This window comes from Pocillopora verrucosa, chromosome 8 (assembly GCF_036669915.1).
Source record: "Pocillopora verrucosa isolate sample1 chromosome 8, ASM3666991v2, whole genome shotgun sequence".
In the NCBI taxonomy this organism is placed as follows: domain Eukaryota; kingdom Metazoa; phylum Cnidaria; class Anthozoa; order Scleractinia; family Pocilloporidae; genus Pocillopora; species Pocillopora verrucosa.
Genome location: NC_089319.1, coordinates 11,566,901 through 11,572,404, shown reverse-complemented (window position 1 = coordinate 11,572,404; position 5,504 = coordinate 11,566,901). Strand labels below are relative to the sequence as shown.

General features: G+C 35.5%; 1 pseudogene; it reads right to left on the bottom strand.

Annotated features, from left to right (window-relative positions):
* Positions 1-1,113: 1,113 nt before the first annotated feature.
* On the bottom strand, positions 1,114-2,807 carry LOC131799620 (uncharacterized; annotated as a pseudogene).
* Between the last annotated feature and the right edge of the window lie 2,697 nt (positions 2,808-5,504).

Below are 5,504 nucleotides of genomic sequence, written 5' to 3'. Positions count from 1 at the left end.
GATGACACCCAGCCCAATCTGAGGTAGGCATGGTGAACTTGTGGCAAAGGCTAAGAAGGACTCCACCTCACTCTCATCTCTTTATCTTTCTGGAAAAAAAACCCACTGATCATAAATAAAGAAACAATTAATTGAGTATGTATCTGTATTCTATTTAAAAAGTTGATGTTGAGGGTTTGGTTTCCTGATTTGTTCATTTATCTCTTGAGGAAAGTAATTAAAACTCAAGGAAACAATCCTCACAATCCTTGCTGTCAATTTCATGGGAAGCCCATTGTCTGCAAGGACAACAACTACTCCATTATAGACGTCATAATCAAAACTGGTGACATCTTCAGAAATCTGACAATGAAATCATGATGTGACCGAAGGCAGGTTCTGATGTTGTTATTTGAACAATGAGACAGACTTATAGTCACAAATAAATTTATTTATACAGGAAAGTACAAAAAAGGAAAGGGGTGATTGCAAGCTAAAAGAAATAAATAACAAATCACTACAAAATAATTTACGATAAAATGATGAAAATAAAACAACTTGTAAAAGTACAATAGATTGTCATGGCAATGCACTAAATTTAATAAACAAGACAATTTTGATATTCTAAGAAACTTTTATTTCCATCATTACTACCCTAAAATGATTGAGGGGGAATTATTATAAGTGTGAATACATAAGAGGAGACATACACTTGTACTCTTTATATTTATTCTACCTTATGTGGAAATGAGAAATTAAAAATAATGTTACTGTTCAACTCTGTAGAACAATTGAAAAGATTGAAAATTATTAACGATTCTCTTCTTTCCTTGTACAGTTAGGATTATATGAACTAAGAAAATAATCATAGAATATCATAGTTGTTAAAGTTATGAGGAATAACCTATATCTATCCATCTATCTCAATTGTTGGTAGACTACTTTTCCAAAATAGAGACAGAAACTAGAGTGATGCTTTCATGCCTATTAAAGTAAGAATCACACCCTAAGTAAAGAGCAAAAAGCAGAAAAAAAAGAATTGAAGAAATTGCCATAACTTAGACTTTTTATTACTGTAACTATTGAATCTTTGTAGTCATCGAAAACATGACTTGAGCCTCTCTTGAGAATTTTCTACTCAAAAAATACATTTGTACAACCTTCCTTGATTAACGGAAACTGCAAATTAACAAGAGCAGCATAAAGCTGAAAAATTTTTTGAGAATAGCATCTTAGGTAAGAGGGAATAAAACTTAAAATCTTAAAATCCTTTAACCTGGCGTTAGCCCTCTCTACATGGATTCTGCATTTGGCAATCGACTTAGTTACTTTTATTTCATTTTCAGTAAATTTACCATTGTTTAAGAATAGGGGAATATTTACAGACACACCACTCGGAACTATATCTTGGATTAGAAAGCCCTTGTCAGCAAGAACAAGATCTCCTGGATAAAGGTGTTTCAAAAAACCAGACATTTCCACTATAGCCTTATCTGAAGTTGATCCAGGGTAAAGGTTAGAAACATATCTTATGACCCCATTAGGTGCCACACCAACGAGTACTTTAAATGAATTCATACCTCTGTATGAAGAATAAGTTGCACTTTGATGACTCATTAGGCCAGGGGTTGCAACTTCAATGTCTGTGCAATCTATTATGATCTTACAAGAACTGAACTGTGTAAATGATGACGGCAAACAAGTCTTATTTTTCTCCCTAGAAGGTACTGTTGACATCAAAAAAGTGAACAAAATCTCGTGCAAGAGATGAATAAATGTAATGACAATATTAGATATAGTAGTTTCACTGCATGAAATAACTGAGCTATATGAAGGTTCGTGTAATTCTGTCTAATCTTTATTAAAGTTATGAATATCTGGTCTTCAAAACTTATTGATTCCACCTTCCAGCCATGAAAATATATTATTGAGTCTTTGAATCTTAAAGTATAAAGTACAACTACATCAAATACTTGCTTAGTTGGAAGACCGGTTTCCATGCGTATTACATCGTCACTTAACGTAGACACTGAGTATTTTTCTCTAAAATATTTTGACTTCTCTTCATGTTGTTGAAGGTCATTTCTCAACTGCTTTACTTCTGCTTCAAGGATTATCTCCGAAGCAGTTAAATCGTTGAGTACGTCCCGTTCTTGATCTTCACTTTCGTTGCTCTGCAAGGCTTCTCTCATTTTTTCGATGTCGACTAATTCCTTGCCATCTGTACTTTTTTCCAATTTCTTCTTCTTCTTTGGTGGCGGTTTACTGCTAGAAGGGAAAAGTTTTCCTTCGTTGTGCTTAAAAATCTCTGGCCCAAATACCTTCTCGCCATTTCTGAAATGGCAGCTGCAAACACGGCTGTGTTTGCTTGGTTCTCGATCTTCTCTCCTGTTGAAACATATAGAGATGTGGAATGTATTTAGATCAGAGTTGGATTTTGTTAGAAGTAAATCGAAGGAAACAAGCGTCAATCCAACAAGTACCATGTTTATTAGTCCGAAAGCCACAATACTTTACTTTAGCTGCGATATTCTGGTTTTACAGTATATATGTAAGTTAAAATACAAACCTTAATAATCTTCTCCATCGATCATACTCAGATTTTTTCTTTTCTTTGCTCGGGAATGCAAAGAAGCGACAGCAATGACTCTCAGACTGGTGATTACATTCGGGTGCGAAACACTGAACCATTTCGCCTAATTCTCCAATATTTTAGATTCTGCAAGATATTATGGCCTTATCCTTCTACTTCCAGCATAACTTGAATGTACCACGAGCGTCAAACAAGGAGTTCAAAGTCTGCAAAACGGAGCTTCACATGACGCTTGCGTCCGCCATATTGGATAGAACAGTTTGTTTAGAACTGAAAAAAATGCGGTCATGACAACGTGACGTCATACTTTGCCACTCAATTATTGCATGACAGAACAGTGATCATTGTGTGACACTTAATAAAATACTAATCCTCTTATCCAAACATAAAACCATTGAATAGTGAGCTATTCTTAAATTAAACATGAAATAACTGAAAACAAGAAAATGCTGATAAATCAATAGCTCAAAACAACATAATATTCAATAAAACTAATCTCGATAGCATTTTCGTATTTTCCCTTTGACATAAAACTAGGAAAACTGGTAACATATCATTCTGTGACAGGACAACATCTGTCATTACTGATGAACTTAAAAATGAAAACTACGATGAAATATCCGATTTCACCAGTGCTACATTATTTAATCTCCAATACTTTGCTCCATTGAGGGGAAATTTCTGCTTTCCCATTCCAGGGATAATCTTCTTGCGTTGCCTGGCCTCTTGACTGGCTGGACTCTTTAGAACTAAAATTCCTCTTCATGTGATCATGACTCCCAAGGCTTCAATGTCCAGTTCTAGGTATCCAACATACAGTATTGTTAGTCCATTCACTGCAGTTAATCTCAACCAATCACCAGTAGGTAAAACAGGTTTTTTGTTTACATATCCATATTTGAGCCATTGCTGTTCCCTCCTGTCACTTGGCTCCTTATGACAGAGGGAGGTAGTTTGGTGACTTGTCAGGGTGTGGTTTACCTTGTGGTGGGCCTCTCCTGTCAGCTTGGTTGTCCTTAGGCCGGCAGTTCCTAGCAATGTGTCTATTCTTGTTGCATTTTAAGCAAACAATTTTATCACGCTATCCACTCCATTCCTTGGCTGAGTGTTGGGTCCTTGGCTGTTTGAGGTCTCTAATTGAACTTGTCAGTTCTTCTAAGGGCTTCTGTTACTTCAGAAGGACATCCAAAACCTTATCCAAAGGGGTGTTGGTGGAACTAGTGTGGCACTGACAGCTTTCAGGAGTGGATACTTCTTGAATCTCGGCATGACTCACTGTGGTCTCTCCTCTTCTTCTGACCAGCATAGTGCCTCCTCCCTCAAATCCAAGAATGAAAGGTTTCACTTCCTGATGAACCTGTTCAGTTCTTTTCAAAGAAAAGAATCCCTCACATTGTCTGCAAAATGGTCTTGCAGAGTCTTCTCTGGGTCAGGGACTGCCTTTGGATCTGCCTTTGTGGCATTCTTGAGTAGTTCATCTAAGGAATACGAGTATGCTTGAAGTTTTTCACTTTCCTTCTGCTTCTGCCCATAGAAGAGTTTTAAGAATTGGGAGCTGGAACGTTTCTCCCCAAATGCCTGTGTAAGAACATCCAGGAGAAAGTCTGGGTTACTTCTATCCTTCTTTCTGTACATTTGCACCTCTTCCTTGGCTGGCCTTTCCAGATGAGACATTATGAAATCCGCTCTCAGGGCCTTGAGTTGGTCCATAGCTTCTTTGTACTTCTTAGGCAATTCATCCAGGTCTTTCTTCAACTCCTCAGCAGACATAATGATTTGATACTAGAGCTGGTATTGCAACCACCCTTTTATAAAGCTAATTTTTTTAAAATTGCTTCCTGAAGTTTTTGTACCGTGCTCACAGCGCCAAATGTGAGTGAGGCAGGTACTGATGTTGTTATTTGAATAACAAGACAGACTTGTAACCACAAATAAATTTATTTATACAGGAAAGTACAAAAAAGAAAAGGGTGATTGCAAGTTAAAAAGAATAAATAATAAATAGCAAATCATTAACAAACAATTTACAATAAAATAATTAAAATAATGAAAATAAAACAATGAGTTAAAGTACAATAGATTGTCATGGCAATGCACTAAATTTAACAAACAAGACAATTTCAAAGTATTGCATGACAGAACAGTAATCATTGTGTGACACTTACTAAAATACTAATCCTCTTATCCAAACATATAACCATTGAATAGTGAGCTATTCTTAGAATTAAACATGAAATAACTGAAAACAAGTAAATGCTGATAAAACAATTGTTCCCGTTACCAAAAAAATATCCACCAAAACCAAATTAGGAACAATTCTTGACTGTATTAGTTTCCAAATAAGCTTTACAATCGTATACAGGAGACCATCCAAAATTGAACAAGCAAACACAACAAAAAGACAAAACCATGTGTTCACATCTGGGTTTTTTACACTTAATCATTTCATCTAAGCGTCACTAAAATGTCTCATTTGAAAATTGAATAAACAGTGTCACGTCCATTTCCGGCTGTAAGAACAATAGTTCAAAAACATAATATTAAATAAACTAATCTCAATAGAATTTTCGTATTTTCCCTTTAAATTAGGAAAATTGGTAACATATCAATCTGTGACAGGATAACATCTGTCATTACTGATGAACTAAACAATGAAAACTATGATGAAATATCTGATTTCACCAATGAACTCAGTCTGCTACAGTATTGCATAACATGTCTGGTGAATGAAAGGTAAAGATTAATACAATGTTCTGAAAGCTGACTACACTCTAGACAAATTTGAACATGAATCAAGTAAGGATTCAAGCAAAGACTAGACAATTGGATAGAGATAAGTACCTATGAACTGTATTATTCTGGAACTTAAACTCCAAGACATAATGACAAGGTCAAATGTGACATACCAAATCCTCAGTCAAATAGGTCACCA